This window comes from Salmo salar, chromosome 10 (assembly GCF_965601325.2).
Source record: "Salmo salar chromosome 10, fSalSal1, whole genome shotgun sequence".
NCBI classification, from domain to species: domain Eukaryota; kingdom Metazoa; phylum Chordata; class Actinopteri; order Salmoniformes; family Salmonidae; genus Salmo; species Salmo salar.
The window spans coordinates 29,577,627-29,598,679 of NC_138300.1; the positions used below are offsets into that span (position 1 = coordinate 29,577,627).

At 42.9% G+C, this 21,053-nt stretch overlaps 1 long non-coding RNA gene across 1 annotated transcript; it reads right to left on the reverse strand.

Annotated features, from left to right (window-relative positions):
- Nucleotides 1–352: 352 nt before the first annotated feature.
- Nucleotides 353–20,471, reverse strand: LOC145858580 (uncharacterized). The gene is made up of 2 exons (XR_014379015.1): nt 20,258–20,471; nt 353–839 (listed from the first exon to the last, which is right to left on the reverse strand). It is a non-coding gene; the product is annotated as an uncharacterized LOC145858580 (long non-coding RNA).
- Between the last annotated feature and the right edge of the window lie 582 nt (nt 20,472–21,053).

Sequence of the window (21,053 nt, forward strand, 5' to 3'; positions counted from 1 at the left end):
CTGAAATGCTCAGTCCAACTGTGTGGGTGTGGGGAAATGTTATATATATTTACATATAGCCCTCATTGGCTAATAGAATAGTATAGAGCCCACCCTTAAAAAACAAAGGCACATGGTATTCAACTGGAGTACTTTGTTTTGACATTAAAACAAAAGGCATACATCCCACCTCTTAATTTTCTATATCATTGTTGTACTGTTTTCAATAGGCACCAGAAGATTCAGTAGGTCACCAGAAGATGCAAGACCAGAACAGTCTGTTTACCTGGTGGACTATCCTGGCTTATACCCTGTCTGTTGTCTATTTATTGCACAATGCCATGATTATGTACAGGGCAGACTATAAATCAAATTTTCAAATCAAATCAAATTTATTTTTATATAGCCCTTCGTACATCAGCTGATATTCTCAAAGTGCTGTACAGAAACCCAGCCTAAAACCCCAAACAGCAAGCAAAGCATGTGAAAGAAGCACGGTGGCTAGGAAAAACTCCCTAGGAAAAACTCCCTAGAAAGGCCAAAAACCTAGGAAGAAACCTAGAGAGGAACCAGGCTATGAGGGGTGGCCAGTCCTCTTCTGGCTGTGCAGGGTGGATATTATAACAGAACATGGTCAAAATGTTAAAATGTTAAAATGTTCATAAATGACCAGCATGGTCAAATAATAATAATCATAGCAGTTGTCGAGGGTGCAACAAGCACGTCCGGTGAACAGGTCAGGGTTCCATAGCCGCAGGCAGAACAGTTGAAACTGGAGCAGCAGCACGGCCAGGTGGACTGGGGACAGCAAGGAGTCATCATACCAGGTAGTCCTGAGGCATGGTCCTAGGGCTCAGGTCCTCCGAGAGAAAGACAGAAAGAGAGAAAGAGAGAATTAGAGAGAGCATATTTAAATACACACAGGACACCGGATAAGACAAGAGAAATACTCCAGATGTAACAGACTGACACTAGCCCCCCGACACATAAACTACTGCAGCATAAATACTGGAAGCTGAGACAGGAGGGATCAGAAGACACTGTGGCCCCATTCGGTGATACCCCCGGACAGGGCCAAACAGGCAGGATATAACCCCACCCACTTTGCCAAAGCACAGCCCCCACACCACTAGAGGGATGTCTCCAGCCACCAACTTACCGTCCTAAGACAAGGCCGAGTATAGCCCACAACGATCTCCGCCATGGCACAACCCAAGGGGGGGGGCGCCAACCCAGACAGGAAGACCACGTCAGTGACTCAACCCACTCAAGTGACGCACCCCTCCCATGGACGGCATGGAAGAACACCAGTAGGCCAGTGACTCAGCCCCTGTACAAGGGTTAGAGGCAGAGAATCCCAGTGGAAAGAGGGGAACCGGCAAGGCAGAGACAGCAAGGGCGGTTCGTTGCTCCAGCCTTTCCGTTCACCTTCACACTCCTGGGCCAGACTATACTTAATCATAGGACCGACTGAAGAGATAAGTCTTCAGTAAAGACTTAAAGGTTGAGACTGAGTCTGCGTCTCTCACATTGGTAGGCAGACCATTCCATAAAAATGGAGCTCTATAGGAGAAAGCCCTACCTCCAGCCGTTTGCTTAGAAATTCTAGGGACAATTAGGAGGCCTGCGTCTTGTGACCGTAGCGTACGTGTAGGTATGTACGGCAGGACCAAATCGGAAAGATAGGTAGGAGCAAGCCCATGTAATGCTTTGTAGGTTAGCAGTAAAACCTTGAAATCAGCCCTTGCCTTAACAGGAAGCCAGTGTAGGGAGGCTAGCACTGGAGTAATATGATCCAATTTTTTGGTTCTAGTCAGGATTCTAGCAGCCGTATTTAGCACTAACTGAAGTTTATTTAGTGCTTTATCCGGGTAGCCGTAAAGTAGAGCATTGCAGTAGTCCAGCCTAGAAGTAACAAAAGCATGGATTAATTTTTCTGCGTCATTTTTGGACAGAAAATTTCTGATTTTTGCAATGTTACGTAGATGGAAAAAAGCTGTCCTTGAAACAGTCTTGATATGTTCTTCAAAAGAGAGATCAGGGTCCAGAGTAACGCCGAGGTCCTTCACAGTTTTATTTGAGACGACTGTACAACCATCCAGATTAATTGTCAGATTCAACAGAAGATCTCTTTGTTTCTTGGGACCTAGAACAAGCATCTCTGTTTTGTCCGAGTTTAAAAGTAGAAAGTTTGCAGCCATCCACTTCTTTATGTCTGAAACACAGGCTTCTAGCGAGGGCAATTTTGGGGCTTCACCATGTTTCATTGAAATGTACAGCTGTGTGTCGTCCGCATAGCAGTGAAATTTAACATTATGTTTTCGAATGACATCCCCAAGAGGTAAAATATATAGTGAAAACAATAGTGGTCCTAAAACGGAACCTTGAGGAACACCGAAATTTACAATTGATTTGTCAGAGGACAAACCATTCACAGAGACAAACTGATATCTTTCCGACAGATAAGATCTAAACCAGGCCAGAACTTGTCCATGTAGACCAATTTGGGTTTCCAATCTCTCCAAAAGAATGTGGTGATCGATGGTATCAAAAGCGGCACTAAGATCTAGGAGCACGAGGACAGATGCAGAGCCTCGGTCTGACGTCATTAAAAGGTCTCTGCGTCTTAGCCCATGGTATAATCTTCAGTGTCATCACAAAGTCTATGTCATAATTTTGTGAAATAAACTTTGTGATGATACTGGAGATTATAAATTATACATTTTTACAAATAAGTAAGCACTGTTGAATTGCACATTTTTTTCTGTTTTCTGTTGTTGAAGGTAAATAAAGCAGACTGCAATGAAACGTGTTATTCTTCATAAATTCTCTTGTCAGTTATTTACATAAGATAATAAACAGATCGTAAACAAAATTACAATGAAAGTCAGAATCATGGCAAGTAAGTATCTTTTCAATTTATTGTTTTACAACTCAAGCTCTGGAAGGTATAACTCACAATAAAATACATTTATATTTTGATCCTTAGGAACACCTGTTTTAGTGACTAAATTTCAATGGAATTTTCTGTGATCAGACACTTTCTTATCCGGCATAGCACATTAAACACATATCTGCACCAAAAGTATGTACATAAAGCATTGACTCTTACACATGATAAGGAAAGACATACACAAGTAACATAGAGTACCAGTCAAAACTTTGGACACACCTACTCATTCAAGGGTTTTTATTATATTTGATATTCTTCAAAGTAGCCACCCTTTGCCTTGATGACAGCTTTGAACACTTTTGGCATTCTCTCAACCAGCTTCATGAGGTAGTAAACTGGAATGCATTGTAATTAACAGGTGTGCCTTGTTAGAAGTTAACTTGTGGAACTTCTTTCCTCCTTAATGCGTTTGAGCCAATCAGATGTGTTGTGACAAGGTAGGGGTGGTATACAGAAGATAGCCCTATTTGGTAAAAGACCAAGTCCATATTATTGCAAGAATAGCTCAAATAAGCAAACAGAAACGTCAGTCCATCATTAAATAAAATGTCAAGAACTTTGAAAGTTAATTTAAGTGCAGTCGCAAAAACCATCAAGCGCTATAATGAAACTAGCTCTGAGGACCGCCACAGAGAATGCGTTCATTATAGTTAACTCCAAATAAATGCTTCACAGATTTCAAGTAACAGACACATCTCAACATCAACCTTTCAGAGGAGACTGCGTGAATCAGGCCTTGCTGCGTGAATCAGGAATTGCTTCAAAGAAACCACTATTAAAGGACACCAATAATAAGAAGAGATTTGCTTGGGCCAAGAAACACGAGCAATGGACATTAGACTTGTGGAAATCTGTCCTTTGGTCTGATGAGTCCAAATTTTATATTTTTGGTTCCAACCGCCGTGTCTTTGTGAGACACAGAGTAAGTGAACGGACGATCTCCGCATGTGTGGTTCCCACCGTGAAGCAAGGAGGAGGAGTTGTGGTGATGTGGGGGTGCTTTGCTGGTGACATTTATTTAGAATTCAAGGCATACTTAACCAGCATGGCTACCACAGCATTCTGCAGAGATACGCCATCCCATCTGGTTTGTGCTTAGTGGGACTATCATTTGTTTTTCAACAGGACAATGACCCAACACCTCTAGGCTGTGTAAGGGCTATTTGACCAAGAAGGAGAATGATGGACTGCTGTATCAGATTACCTGGCCTCCACAATCACCCGACCTCAACCCAATTGAGATGGCTTGGGATGAGTTGGACTGCAGAGTGAAGGAAAAGCAGCCAACAAGTGCTCAGCATATTTGGGAACTCCTTCAAGACTTTTGGAAAGGCATTCCAGGGGAAGCTGGTTGAGAGAATGCCAAGAGTGTGCAAAGCTGTCATCAAGGCAATGGGTGGCTACTTTGAAGTATCTGAAATCTAAAATATATTTTCGTCAATTATAAAATATATATTTGTTTAACACTTTTATGGTTACTACATGATTCCATATGTGTTATTTCATAGTTTTGATGTCGTCACTATTATTCTACAATGTAGAAAATAGTAAAAATAAAGAAAAACCCTTGAATGAGTAGGTGTGTCCAAACTTTTGACTATAATATTAATAAAACAATAACTTTATTGAAAGAATAAGGTCAGGGAAATAAATTGTTTCATTCAATCCTGAAAACAAAGTGCAAGTTACATCACCAGCATAACCATAAATCATACACAACCGCTTGCCCTCGCATTCAGGTGCCACACAAGCAACTTATGTCATATTGTCTTTCTATCTTTCCTGTAACAAGCCAACAATTTCTAGAGTAGTCCTCAAGTACGTTGAAGTTTCACTCTTTCTGTTCTGGCAATCAGCGCATATCTTAGCTTGTTCTTCGATCTGTTTGTGCTATATAGCCAACTCCTGTGTATTGCCAACTGCTATGGTAACATGGCATGGATAACTATCATACATTAAGAGTTAGTATGACAGCGTAAACAGATTTGGGACCAGGCTAGAGCATTTCTACGACCTGCACCAGTAGCTTGGTATGTACAGCTGCCACCTCCATCAGCATCAACCTAGGAGGGTTAGGAGGAACCAGTTCAGCTGCTTCTCTGCCAGGCGATGTTAACCTGTCTGTCCTGTCGTGTGTGTGTCATACTCTTTATCCTCGTTTTCACCAAGTTGCTCCTCATCAAAAGCATCTTCCACCAAGAAGTCCATGACCTCATGGTCCTCTTCATCCGGCAGGCCTTCCTCAGTGATGACCTTTTAGCACATAGGAAGGGGAATCATGAATGGAAGGGAATTGTGTAGCTACAAGTTATCAAGCTGTTTGCAAGGTGACAAAGTTATATTTTATAATCCTAAAATGTTCACTCTAACATTTGAGAAAATATCCAATGTAATTGAATTTGTGTAAGTCCATAACTGAAATAATATGATCATGTATGCCTGCAGCAAAGTCAAACCAGCTAGATCTCCAGCCTAAGCTTTCATAAGTCATATGATATATCATAAGGTTTATACATTCATTCTTGTATTCAACAGCCAGAAGGCTTACTAAGTTGTATGAATCATATCACAGATAAACATACACCCAGCTAATGAGATACAGTGACTTCAGAAAGTATTCATACCACTTGACTTATTCCAGATTTTGTTGTGTTAAAGCCTGAATAAATTTTTTTTTGTCAATATATCTTTTTTTCTTTCATCTATCTACAATGACAAAGTGAAAACAATTATTTAAAAAAGTATTATTATAATATATGAAATACAGAGATATCTTATTGACATAAGTATTAACACCGCTTAGTCAATACTTTATAGAAGAACCTTTGACTGCGATACAGCTGTGAATTTTTTGGTGTAAGTCTCTAAGAGCTTTGTACACCTGGATTGTAAAATATTTGCCCATTATTCTTTGCCAAGCTTTGTCAAGTTGATAGATTTTCAAGTCCATTTAAGTCAAAACTGTAACTCGGCCACTCATTCAATGCCGTCTGGGTAACCAACTCCAGTGTCGATTTGGCCTTGTGTTTTAGGTTATTGTCCTGTTGAAGGTGAATTCGTCTCCCAGTGTCTGTTGGAAAGCAGATTGAACTAGGTTTTACTCTAGGATTTTGCCTGTGCTTATAGCAGTATTCCGTTTCTTTTATCTTAAAAAACTCCCCAGTCCTTGCTTATGACAAGTATACTTATAACATGATGCAGCCGCCACCATGCTTGAAAATATGAAGAGTGGTGCTCAGTGATGTGTTGTGTTGGATTTGCCCCCACGCTTTGTATTCAGGAAAAAAAGTTAATTTCTTTGCCACATTTTTTGCAGTGCCTTGTTGCACACGGATGAATGAATTTTAATATTTTTCATCTGTACAGGCTTCCTTCTTTTCACGCTGTCACTTAGGTTAGTTGTAACGCGGGTCATATAAAGGGGACCAAGGCGCAGCGTGTAGGGTGCTAATATTTACTTTTAATGAATATACTTAAACAAAAACAACAAAACGACCGACAACAGTTCCGTCAGGTGACATACACTAAACAGAAAACAACTACCCACAAAACCCAGGAAGAAAAACCCCTACTTAAATATGATCTCCAATCAGAGGCAACGAGGATCAGCTGCCTCCAATTGGAGATCAACCCAAACAACCCCAACATAGAAATAGAAAAACTAGAACTTAAACATAGAAATAGAAAACATAGAATAACCCAAAACACCCCCTGTCATGCCCTGACCTACTCTACTATAGAAAATGACATCTTACTAGGGTCAGGACGTGACATTAGTATTGTGGAGTAAATACAATGTTGTTGATCTATCCTCGGTTTTCTCATATCACAACCATTAAAAACTTATTCGGGATCGGTGTCCCTTCCGCGGAACGGTTGAGCTAACGTAGGCTAATGCGATTAGCATGAGGTTGTAAGTAATAAGAACATTTTCCAGGACATATCTGATATTGGCAGAAACCTTAAATTCTTGTTAATCTAACTGCACTGTCCAATTTACACTAGCTATTACAGTGAAATAATACCATGCTATTGTTTGAGGAGAGTGCCCAATTTCGAGCATGAAAAGATATTAATAAACAAATTAGGCACATTTGGGCAGTCTTGATACCAAATGTTGAACATAAATGCAATGGTTCATTGGATCAGTCTAAAACGTTGCACGTACACTGTTGCCATCTAGTGGCCAAAATCTAAATTGTACCTGGGCTGGAATAATACATTATGGCCTTTCTCTTGCATTTCAAAGATGATGGTACAAAAACGGTTGTTTTTTTCTTTGTATTATCTTTTACCAGATCTATTGTGTTATATTCTCCTACATTCCTTTCACATTTCCACAAACTTCAAGTGTTTCCTTTCAAATGGTACCAATAATATGCATATCCTTGCTTCAGGGCCTGAGTTACAGTTAGATTTGGGTATGTCATTTTAGGCGAAAATATAAAAAATGGGGTGGATCCTTAATTAAACTGTAAGTATTTAAAATCACCATTGGCCTCATGTTGAAATCCCTGAGCAATTTCCTTCCTCTACGGCAACTGAGTAAGGAAGGACGCCTGTATCTTTGAAGTATGATACACCATCCAAAGTTGAATTAATAACTACAGCATAATGAATAATTTTGCCATGCTGAAAGTTGCGAGACATTGAAAAACCTCCCTGGTCTTTGTGGTTGAATCTGTGCTTGAAATTCATCACTCAATTGAGGGACCTTAGAGATCATTTTATGTGTGGGGTACATAGATGGGATAGTAATTCAAAATTGGTGTTAACCACTATTATTGAATACAAAATGAGTCCATGCAACTTATTTTATGATTTGTTAAGCAAATGTTTACCACTGGACTTATTTAAGCTTGCCATAACTCAAGACATTTCAACTTTGAATTTTGTATTAATTTCAAAAAAATTCTACAAACTAAATTCCACTTTGACATTATGGGCTATTGTGTGTAGATCAGTGACAAATCTCAATTATATATTTTTTAAATTCAGGCTGTAAGACAACAAAATGTGGAAAAAGTAAAGTAAAAGGCGCTATATCTAGCTAGCTAATAATAATAATAATAATATTCCCTCTCTTTGTGTTTGTATTCTATTTTTTATCTTATATTTGATTATTTATTACTGTTATTGTATTATCAAGAAAGAACCTGCAAGTTAGCATTTCATTGGACAGTGTATACCATGTGTATCCTGTATATACGACTAACAAAACTTGAAACTTGATACATTCTTTCTTCTGACTGGCAGGCTACCTACTAATCCAATCACCAGCCAGTTCGTTTAAGCTCTAATACATAATGACAATTACAGTGCATTCGGAAAGTATTCAGACCGCTTGACTTTTTCCAAATTTTGTTAAGTTACACCCTTATTCTAAAATGTATTAAATTGTTTTCCTCATCAATCTACACACAATACCCCATAATGACAAAGCAAAAACAGGTTTTTAGAAATATAACATTTACATAAGTATTCAGACCCTTAACTCAGTACTTTGTTGAAGCACCTTTGGCTGTGATTACAGCCTCGAGTCTTCTTGGGTATGACGCTACAAGTTTGGCACACTTGTATTTGGAGAGTTTCTCCTATTCTTCTCTGCAGATCCTCTCCAGCTCTGTCAGGTTGGATGGGGAGCTTCACATGACAGAGCAAAAACCAAGCCATGAGGTTGAAGGAATTGTCCGTAGAGCTCCGAGACAGGATTGTGTCAAGGCACAGATCTGGGGAAGGGTACCAAAAAATATCTGCAGCATGGAAGGTCCCCAAGAACACAATGGCCTCATCATTCTTAAATGGAAGGAGTTTGGGACCACCAAGACTATTCCTAGAGCTAGCCGCCCGGACAAAGAACCCGATGGTCACTCTGACAAGGCGGTGACAGGAGGTGACCAAGAACCCGATGGTCACTCTGACAGGGCTCTAGAGTTCCTCTGTAGAGATGGAGAACCTTCCAGAAGGACAACCATCTCTGCAGCACTCCACCAATCAGGCCTTTATGGTAAAGCGGCCAGACGGAAGCCACTCCTCAGTAAAAGGCACATGACAGCCCACTTTAAGTTTGCCAAAAGGGACCTAAAGGACACTCAGACCATGAGAAACAACATTCTCTGGTCTGATGAAACTTAGATTGAACTATTTGGCCTGAATGCCCAGCGTCAAGTCTGTAGGAAACCTGGCACCATCCCTACGGTGAAGCACGGTGGTTGCAGCATCATGCTGAGGGGATGTTTTTCAGCAGCATGGACTGGGAGACGAGTCAGGATCAAGGGAAAGATTAATGGAGTAAAGTACAGAGAGATCCTTGATGAAAACCTGCTCCAGAGCACTCAGGACCTCAGACTGGGGCGAAGGTTCACCTTCCAACAGGACAACGGCTCTAAGCACACAGCCAAGACAACGCAGGAGTTGCTTCGGGACAAGTCTCTGAATGTCCTTGAGTGGCCCAGCCAGAGTCCGGACTTGAAGCTTATCGAACATCTCTGAAGAGACCTAAAAATAGCTGTTCAGTGACGCTCCCCCATCAAATCTGACAGAGTTTGAGAGGATCTGCAGAGAAGAATGGGAGAAACACCCCAAATAGAGGTGTGCCAAGCTTGTAGTGTCATACCCAAGAAGACTTGAGGCTCTAATCACTGCCAAAGGTGCTTCAACAAAGTACTGAGTAAAGGGTCTGAATACTTATGTAAATGTGAAATTTTCCTTTTTTATTTTTCGTAGATTTGTAAGAATTTCTAAAACCTGTTTTTGGTTTGTCATTATGGGATATTGTGTGTAGATTGATGAGGTGGAAAAAACGATTTAATCCATTTTGGAATAAGGTTGTAATGTAACAAACTAGTCGTATGTCACACTTCACTACTTCACTTCACAGGAAAGCCATTTGAACGTAAACTACATTTTTTATCAAAATGTGTTTTTTGGTAGAAAATCATGTGCCTTAGTAACAAACTTGTATGCCATCTGTAAATATGAATACAATTGTTAAATTACAAGCCCAGTTGGTTTAGCCACGGAAAAAGTGAGCAGCCTTCCCGCTAGCCATGATTGGCTGAGATAATGAGTGGGCTGGACATGCCTAGAGATGAGTTCAGATTGGTCTGCCATGTAGCACCGAGTTTTGAAATCAGTGGAATTAGAGTACGATAGCTAAGGAGATGTAGAAAAGAGAACACACAGAAGGCTGTTCTATAAAACACTTGTCTCCGCATTACATCTTAAAACTAAGGGCAACAATGGCATCTGTGACAGAGAGGGAGAAGCGTCCATCCATGTAAATGGGTGAAAGAGTCTAGCTAGCTACATTTTCAGACATTACACGTTTCTAATTTAGTTGTTTTCATTTCAAGTTAAAGTGTGCTGTTAGCTAGCTAGTTAACGTTAGCTGGCTGGCTAGCTAGCTAACATTACGTGTATGATCTGTGTAGTAATATTATTCGTATCTCAGCATCGTTTGCATTGTTAGTTATAGCCTAATGTTAGCTAGCTAACATTGAACTTGGTTGGTTAGCTACCTGGAGATTCATGCAGGGTAGTAACATTGAGTTGGGATTATGGTTCATTGTTTAGCTAGCTAGTTACATGTCTAAACAAAAGACTCCACTATGCAAGTAACTATTTCAATATAATGTTTATGATGTCACTGCGACAACTGTTGATAGACGTAGCTGGTAAATTCGCTCTGGCTATCTACTCCGATTTTAGAGCGCCCTTGTCTGAGTGTGCCAGAGTGCAGAATAACTGAAGAATTTACGAACGCTCAACACCCGTTGAATATGTAGAAAATAGTAAAAATAACTTTTGACTGGTACTGTATATATATATATACAGTTCAAGTCGGGAGTTTACATACACCTTAGCCAAATATATTTAACCTCAGTTTTCACAATTTCTGACATTTAATCCAGTAAAAATTCCCTGTTTTAGGTCAGTTAGGATCACCACTTTATTTTAAGAATGTGAAATGTCAGAGTAATAGTAAAGAGAATGATTGATTTATTTCAGCTTTTATTTATTTCATCACATTCCCAGTGGGTCAGAAGTTTACATACACTCAATTAGTATTTGGTAGAATTGCCTTTAAATAATTTAACATGGGTCAAACGTTTCGGGTAGCCTTCCACAAGCTGGGAGGTGCTGCACTTAGGGCGACCGGAGGAGGGGCCGTTCCATGCACCATCTGTGGCCGTATGAGGGCACACTGCCGGTTGGTGCTGGGGAGGTTCCTCTGGGAGTCGAGGCAGCAGGCAGGGCACTCCCGTGTCACCCCAGGTGAGTCGGCACCAGGCTCACCCAGAGCCCTCTGTTGCTCACATGTTTTTGTTTATTAATTTTCCTGAGTTTTCCCCGCATTCCCAGCATAAGGCGCTCGTAGATCCAGGCGCAGCTGGGAATTTTATTGACAGATCATTTGCCCATAGTTTAGGGATCCCCATTGTTCCTGTGGTTATGCCCTTCCCTGTGCATGCCCTAGATAGTCGACCATTAGGGTCAGGGCTAATTAGGGAGGCCACCGCTCCACTGGGCATGGTTACGCAGGAGGGTCACAAGGAGAGAATCAGTCTCTTCCTCATTGATACTCCTGCGTTTCCCATGGTGCTGGGCCTACCCTGGTTAGCCTGTCATGACCCCACTATTTCGTGGCAACAGAGGGCTCTCACGGGGTGGTCACGAGAGTGCTCGGGGAAGTGTTGAGGTGTTTCCGTCGGTGCTACTACGGTGGAAAGTCCAGACCAGGTCTCCACTGTGCAAATCCTCTCTAATTATGCCGATTTGGCTCTCAAGGCGACTCAATTACCACCCCATCAACGGGGGGATTGTGCGATAAATCTCCTGGTAGACGCAGCACTTCCCAGGAGTCACGTGTATCCCCTGTCGCAAGAGGAGACGGCGGCTATGGAAACATATGTCTCTGAATCTCTGGGGCAGGGGTACATTCGGCCCTCCACTTCACCTGCCTCCTCGAATTTCTTTTTTGTGAAGAAGAAGGATGGAGGTCTGCGCCCGTGTATTGACTATCGAGGCATCAACCAAATCACTGTGAGGTACAGTTACCCGCAACCTCTCATAACCAGTGCGATCGAGTCAATGCACGGGGCGCGCTTCTTCACAAAATTGGATCTCAGGAGTACTTACAACTTGGTGCGTATCCGGGAGGGGGACGAGTGGAAGACGGCATTTAGTACCACCTCAGGGCACTTCGTCATGCCGTACGGGTTAATGAATCCTTCATCAGTCTTCCAGGCCTTTGTAGACAAGATTTTCCGGGACCTGCACGGGCAGGGTGTAGTGGTGTATATCGACGACATTCTGATATACTCCGCTACATGCGCCAAGCATGTGTCCCTGGTGCGCAGGGTGCTTGGTCGACTGTTGGAGCATGACCTGTACGTCAAGGCTGAGAAATGCCTGTTTAAACAGTCCGTCTCCTTCCTAGTCTACCGCATTTCCACTTCAGGGGTGGAGATGGAGAGTGACCGCATTTCAGCTGTGCGTAATTGGCCGACTCCCACCACGGTAAAGGAAGTGCAGCGGTTTTTAGGGTTTGCCAACTACTACCGGAGGTTTATCCGGGGTTTTGGTCAGGTAGCGGTTCCTATTACCTCACTGCTGAAGGGGGGACCGGTGCGTTTGCACTGGTCGGCTGAGGCGGACAGGGCTTTTGGTCACCTGAGGGCTCTGTTTACCTCGGCTCCGGTGCTGGCTCATCCGGATCCCTCTTTGGCGTTCATAGTGGAGGTGGACGCGTCCGAGGCTGGGATAGGACCCGTGCTCTTTCAGCGCTCGGGTACGCCACCAAAGCTCCGCCCCTGTGCCTTCTTTTCGAAGAAGCTCAGCCTGGCGGAACGAAACTATGATGTGGGGGACCGGGAGCTGTTGGATGTCGTCAAGGCTTTGAAGGCATGGAGACATTGGCTTGAGGGGGCTAAACACCCTTTTCTCATCTGGACGGACCAACGCAATCTGGAGTACATCCGGGTGGTGAGGAGACTGAACCCTCGCCAGGCAAGGTGGGCCATGTTCTTTACCCATTTTGTCTTCACCCTGTCCTACAGACCAGGTCCCCAGAACACAAAGGCAGACGCACTGTCCTGGATGTATGACACAGAGGAGCGGTCAATGGATCCCACTCCCATACTCCCGGCCTCTTGCCTGGTGGCACTGGTAGTGTGGGAGCTGGACGCGGACATTGAGCGGGCGTTACGTACAGAGCCCACTCCCCTCCAGTGTCCAGCTGGGCGTCTGTATGTTCCGTTTGCTGTCCGCGACCGTTTGATCTATTGGGCCCACACGTCCCCCTACTCTGGTCATCCGGGCATCGGTCGGACAGTGCGCTGTCTTAGTGGGAAGTACTGGTGGTCCACCTTGGCTAAGGACGTGAGGGTTTATGTTTCCTCCTGCTCGGTGTGTGCCCAGTGCAAGGCCCCTAGGCACCTGCCCAGAGGAAAGTTACAACCCTTACCCGTTCCACAACGGCCGTGGTCGCACCTGTCGGTGGACTTCCTGACAGATCTTCCTCCCTCACAGGGTAACACCACGATCCTGGTCGTTGTGGATCGGTTTTCTAAGTCCTGCCGTCTCCTCCCTTTGCCCGGTCTCCCTACGGCCCTACAGACTGCGGAGGCCCTGTTCACACACATCTTCCGGCACTACGGGGTGCCTAAGGACATAGTATCTGATCAAGGTCCCCAGTTCACGTCAAGGGTCTGGAGGGCGTTAATGGAATGTCTGGGGGTCCTTGATCAGATACTATGTCCTTAGGCACCCCGTAGTGCCAGAAGGTCTCGGTCAGCCTTACCTCAGGTTTTCACCCCGAGAGTAACAGGCCGGTGTCGGCGCACTGCTGGAGCTGCGCATCAAGTGTGGGGGGGGGGTTACTGTCACAACCTCCACCAGAGTCGGTCCCTCTCCTTGTTCGAGCGGCGCTCGGCGGTCGACGTCACCGGCTTTCTAGCCATCGCCGATCCCCTTTTCATTTTCCATTTGTTTTGTCTTTGTTTTCTACACACCTGGTTTCAATTCCCCATTACATGTTCATTATTTAACCCTCTGGTTTCCCCAATGTTTGTGTGCGTGTTTGTTCTATTGTTCAGGCTGTTACTGACGGCTGGTATTTTGTTGCCGGGTTTTGTTATTACACCCGTTTATTTCATGGTACCGGTATTTTTCCCGCACCGTAGTATTGTGTTTATACTGGTGTTATCTGTATTAAATACCTTGTCCACGCATCTCAGCTCTCCTGCGCCTGACTCCTTTCACCAGTTACCCACAGCCTTGACAAATAAAGAGAAAAGATCTCTTGCTGGTGATTGTGACACCACACACACACAGTACAGCCATGCTAATATAGCAACTGGATGCAGCCACCACCATGCTTGAAAATATGAAGAGTGGTAACTCAGTGATGTGTTGTTTTGGATTTGCCCCAAACATAAGGCTTTGTATTCAGGACATAAAGTTCATTTCTTTGCCACATTTTTGCAGTTTTACTTTACTTTTACTGCAAACAGGATGCATGTTTTGGGATATTTTTACTCTGTACACGCTACTTTCTTTGCACTCTTGTCACGTCCACACCCGCTCCCCCGCTCAACGTCACTGGTCTACTAACCACCGGTCCTGGCAACCCATCTTTACACACCTGGCAACCATCATTACGCACACCTAATTACTTACCCATCCTCAGTTTTCTCCTATCACAGCCATTAAACTCTGTAACTGTTTTAAAATCACCATTGTCACTGTGAAATCCCTGAGCAGTTTCCTTCCTCTCTGGCAACTGAGTTAGGAAGGATGCCTGTATCATTGTAATGACTGGGTGTATTGATACACCATCCAAAGGGTAATTATTAACTTCACCATGCTGAAAGGGATATTCAATGTCTGCTTTTGTTTTCTTCCCATCTACCTATAGGTGCCAAAACATTTGAAATCCTCCCTGGTCTTTGTGGTTGAATCTGTGTTTGAAATTCACTGCTTGGCTGATGGACCTTACAGATAATTGTATGTGTGGGGTATAGAGATGAGGTAATTCAAACATCATGTTAAGCACTATTATTGCACACAGTGAGTCCATGCATCTTGTTATGTGACTTGTTAAGCACATTTTTACTCCTGAACTTACTTAAGCTTGCCATGACAAAGGGGTTGAATACTTATTGAGTCAAGACATTTCAGCTTCTCATTTTGTATTAATAAAAAAAAAAAAATCTAAAAACGTAATTACACTTTGACTTGATGGGGTATTGTGTGTAGGCCAGTGACACAATCTAAATTGAATAAATTTCAAATTCAGTATGTAAGACAACAAAATGTGGAAAAAGTCAAGGGGTGTGAATGCTTTCTCAAGGCACTGACATGTAGGTAGGGGTAAAAGTGATTAGGCAATCAGGATAGATAATAAACAGAGCTTCAGCACCGTATATGAAGAGTGTGTGTGTGTGTGTGTGTGTGTGTGTGTGTGTGTGTGTGTGTGTGTGTGTGTGTGTGTGTGTGTGTGTGTGTGTGTGTGTGTGTGTGTGTGTGTGTGTGTGTGTGTGTGTGGAGTGTCAGTGTAGTATGTGTGAGTCTGCAGTGAGTGTGCATAGAGCCAGTGCAAGAGAGTCTGCACAAATAAAAAAGGTTGTCAACGCAAATTGTCATTAGGAGCATAAAGCAAAAATTAAAGCAGGAAGCACCAGTGACTCGGTCTATAAAAAAGTTGTCAGATGAAGCAGATGCTAAACTACAGGACTGTTTTGCTAGCACAGATTGGAATATGTTCCCGGGATTCTTCAGATGGCATTGAGGAGTACACCACATCAGTCACTGGCTTTATCAATAAGTGCATCGAGGACATCGTCCACACAGTGACTGTATGTACATACCCCAACCAGAAGCCATGGATTACAGGCAACATTCGTACTGAGCTAAAGGGTAGAGCTGCCTCTTTCAAGGAGCGGGACTCTAACCCAGAAGCTTATAAGAAATCCCGCTATGCCCTCCGACAAACCGGCAAAGCGTCAATACAGAGCTAAGATTGAATCATACTACACCGGCTCCAACGCTCGTCGGATGTGACAGGGCTTGCAAACTATTACAGACTACAAAGGGAAGCACAGCCGAGAGCTGCCAGTGACACGAGCCTACCAGACGAGCTAAATCACTTCTATGCTCGCTTCGAGGCAAGCAACACTGAAACATGCGTGAGAGGATCAGCTGTTCCAGACGACTGTGTGATCACGCTCTCCGCAGCCGATGTGAGTTAGACCTTTAAACAGGTCAACATTCACAAGACCGCTGAGCCAGATGGATTACCAGGACGTGTACTCCGAGCATCCGCTGACCAACTGGCAAGTGTCTTCACTGACACTTTCAAACTCTCCCTGTCTGAGTCTGTAATACCAACATGTTTCAAGCAGACCACCATAGTCCCTGTGCCCAAGAAGACTAAGGTAACCTGCCTAAATGACTACCGACCCGTAGCACTCACATCTGTAGCCATGAAATGCATTGAAAGGCTGGTCAAGGCTCACATCAACACCATTATCCCAGAAACCCTAGACCCTCCCCAATTTGCATACCGCCCTTGCAGATCCACCGATGATGCGATCTCTATTGCACTCCACACTGCCCTTTCCCACCTGGACAAAAGGAACACCTATGTGAGAATACTATTCATTGACTACAGCTCAGCGTGCAACACCATAGTACCCTCCAAGCTCACCATTAGGCTCAAGGCCCTTGGTCTGAACCTCACCCTGTGCAACTGGGTCCTGGACTTCCTGACGGGCCGCCCCCCAGGTGGTGAAGGTAGGAAACATCACCTCCACTCCGCTGATCGTCAACACTGGGGACACCCCCCTCCTGTACTCCCTGTTCACCAATGACTGCGTGGCCAAGCATGCCTACAACTCAATCATCAAGTTTGCAGACAACACAACAGTGGTAGGCTTGATTACCAATGATGATGAGACAGCCTACAGGGAGGAGGTGAGGGCTCTGGGAGTGTGGTGCCTGGAAAACAACCTCAACATCAACTAAACAAAGGAGATGATCGTGGACTTCAGGAAACAGCAGAGGGTGCACCATCCTATCTACATCGACGGGACTGCAGTGGAGAAAGTGGACAGTTTGAAGTTCCTTGGCGTACACATCACTGACAAACTGAAATGGACCACCCACACAGACAGTGTGGTGAAGAAGGTGCAACAGAGGCTAAAGAAATGTGGCTTGTCACCTAAAACCCTCACAAACCTTTTACAGATGCACAATTGAAAGCATCCTGTCGGGCTGTATCACCGCCTGGTACGGCAACTGCACCGCCCTTAACTACAAGGCTCTCCAGAGGGTGGTGTGGTCTGCCTGCCCTCAAGGACACCTATAGCACCCGATGTCACAGGAAGGCCAAAAAGATAATCAAGGACATCAACCACCCGAGCCACTTCCTATTTACCCCGCTGTCATCCAGAAGAGGAGGTCAGTACAGGTGCATCAAAGCTGGGACCGAGAGACTGAAAAACAGCTTCTATCTCAAGGCCATCAGACTGTTTAACAGCCATCACTAAGTCATTAGAGGCTGCTGCCTATTGGCACAGACTAGAAATCCCTGGCCATTTTAATTTGTTTGTAAAAATATATAAAAACATAATCCCACTTTGACATTGTGGGGTATTGTGTGTAGGCCAGTGACAAAAAAATCTCAATTGAATCCATTTTAAATTCAGGCTGTAACACGACAAAATGTGGAAAAAGTCAAGGAGTGTAAATACTTTCTGAAGGCACGGTAGATGAACTGATACACAGCTTTATATTTTCATTTGATGTTTGCTCTCTATTATAACTTTCCCTTAAGCTATACTTGATGACTACTTATATTTACCAATTTGTTTTAATATCTTGAAAAGTCGATAGTTGGATATTCATTTAACGTATAATGATGGTTCAAATGATAATAGTTGATAATGACTATAAGCTCTGATTATGGAAAGCCGTTAATCATGATATGAAAACCAGATGTCCTTCACTTTACCGTGCATACGTTTGTTTCCAGTCCAACTGGATTGTCTTAGTTTACAGGACTGTAACACTTCCATTTAATCGTAGCTAAGTAGTGAGGGCAACTCTATCACAATGAAAAACAAGGTAAAACCACAGAAAACAAGTCACCCACAATGCAACTGCCCATCACACCTGGAATAATGTATTGAAGTCATTATATGGAGAGACAGTTTAACATAATTTGTATTTCGATATATTTCATTCGGGTTGGGAAAGCACTATCATCCCATAGACTTTTGAGTGATCAAATGTCGTTCTGACATTACAAACCCTACAAAGAAAGTCTAAGGGAAGCAGTATAAAAAGGGTTAGTGTAATATTTTATAGGGTTAACAATTTCCAAATGACTTGGGTGTGAGATTGAAAGTGAAGGGCGTGCTCCTGGGCAAGGGGAAAGTGTAAGAGTGGCCCTAATGCAGCATCTCATTAAAGCAAATGTCAGGACTTTTTTTTTTTTTTTTTTACCATCACCTCGCTTATTCCGTAAAAGATAAACTGTCGTTTCGAGTGAGTGTGCCGCCAAAGAGGTTTTTACAAATAAATGAAAAATGTCACAATTGATTTCACTCCTCCAAGACTGCAGCGTCTCAGCTTTGTCACAAACTGTCTTTGTTGTTCTTTTTTCTTGCAGGTCCTGCTCCCGGACGTGGCCCTTTCCATCTCACCCAGGGTAAGCCCCCAAACAATGACCTTTCATTAATGTTGTTGTAACGTTTTTCTCTGTTTCTTTCACTCGCTGCGAATGCCTTTTCTAGCGAACAGGAAGTTGCTGCTGGTGAGGGTAAAAAAGCTAGGCAGGAAAATAAAGAGCTGGTAAAATGGCGTGGCATGCTGATAGTAGAGAGAGCATGGTATAGTGTTTAACCCTTGCCTTGTTGTTTGCCTGGGATGCACAGCTGGCAACAAAGACAGAAAATTAAAGTAACCGCTCCTTTTTCTTGTTGGTTTACAAAGGATCGCAGAGTGCTGTGATTTTGATGACAGAATGGAACGTGGTGCATTGTTGTCACAGTTCCGTTGATGAAACCTTTTGAATGGCTATATCGGTACCTACTTGGCACGTTAGCAGGTTGCACCAGTGAGTGTTGGCATGTTTGAATTGTTGCAGCATGCATGCGGTCTGATTTCCAAGCATATGGCTTTTTCCTCTGAATATTATATAGTAGGATTGTCTTGCCCAATATGATACTTTTAAATATATTGCTTACCATTAATGATTGAGATCTTACAGTGAAGTTTTATGTTTTGCTTTGTAAAATGTACACGCTAAGTATAGATATTTAAAGAATATCTTACAAATAGCCACATTTCTTTGTTTTGCCACGCCATACAGTAACATTAAGTAATTCATGAGGATTATAGCGTTTATTTTTTCAATGATACGTATAGCCTAGTAATATGCCTACCATTGTTTTGCCATACTTTTTTTTGCCTTACTATGGTCATTCTACCATTTTAGTGACGTTCATCCATTTTGCAATTCCATTCTCTGCACCTGCCGCCGCCATGTTTCATGCATTTTGTACAGTGCACTGTTATTGTATCAATCTGGATTGGTACATTATATGGTGCAACATTTGCTCCGGTAGAAATTACAATTTGACATATAGGCTTGCAAACTGCATAAATATACATTGAGCCTGTGTAAATGAAACATTTGTCTCATGTCACCATTGTCGCATTAAGATTCACCACATCAATGGGAGGGATATATTTCTCCTTACTCTTTCACCTCAGCTGAACTCTCCATATGTAACCCAGACAAAGGCATATTTGTAATATATGTACTGAGTGTCGTAGCGGTACGATATTCACTTGAGAGCTTATATTATGCTTTGTAGCACAGCTTCCCTATTGTTAAGTTTAATGTACACCGTTATGTTCAAAGGATATGTCTCAAGAGACTGTCTTTTCAGCCATAATGGTCTTGATGCACATTTCTTTCGCCTTACATGACGATGATGGGAATATATACTTTGTTGACCCTTTGATCAACCTTTTATGATTAAAAGCAGCCTATTCTTGCATGTTTTTTATATCCATCATAAGCCTTTTACCTTTGTAAAGTCTTTCAAGTTGTTCTTTAAGATGATGCATTGTCATGGTAATGCAGGTAGCATATGATGATGCAGATGAGTACGGATTTATTAAAGCTTCCCAATACAAAGTTACAGCAAGTGTCTGGTCTGCTCCAATTTACTGTAGTGTCAGGCGCCTTGAAGTATCTTCCTCCAAAACCTAGTGGTAAACTAAGAAAAAAGTAAATCAAACTTGACTTACCTACAGTAACTTCAACTTCAACTTGTCGCAGCCAGTATATTTCCAACTGGACACAAGTATCGCTTTGAAATGTTTGCTACTCCAGCCCGGTTGCTCTGTACAGGTCTTTGTATGGACTGTAAGTCTCTAGTAACATTTTTAACAGACACAAAACAAAGTCTCAGACCGAGGAGAATAGGTTTGCAGTCTGCAGTGTGGGAGATGTGTCTGGAAAATGGACATGGTTTGAAGATTCAGCCTCTTGGATGTTTCTACATTTAAAGTGTGGTAATGATGCATAGCCTTCACTAAGGAAGCCATGGATGTGAGCCAAGTGCTTCTGAAAGGGAGAGTGTGGGACACCTGTTGTGACCTTTCCTGTCTGACGGGCAGACGGCTGAAGGCTGAATGGGGCCCTCTGAATGAGCCAGCCTGAGCTTTTCTGACTCCAGACATTGTTGAGAAAACAGAAAGAAGGCACTGCTTTTCTTGCTGGACCTACGCAACTGGCTGCTCCTATGCCTGGCACATGGATCACACATCTCAGGAAACCCAAGTTTAGATAAGCATTGATACATTTTCTCAAACAAGGCCAGTCAGTATAGCTTGCGACTAAAGCCAAGCCCAGTCAGATGTTTTTATTTATTTTATTTTACCTTTATTTAACCAGGTAGGCAAGTTGAGAACAATTTCTCATTTACAATTGCGACCTGGCCAAGATAAAGCAAAGCAGTTCGACACATACAACAACACAGAGTTACACATGGCGTAAAACAAACATACAGTCAATAATATAGTAGAAAAATAAGTCTATGTA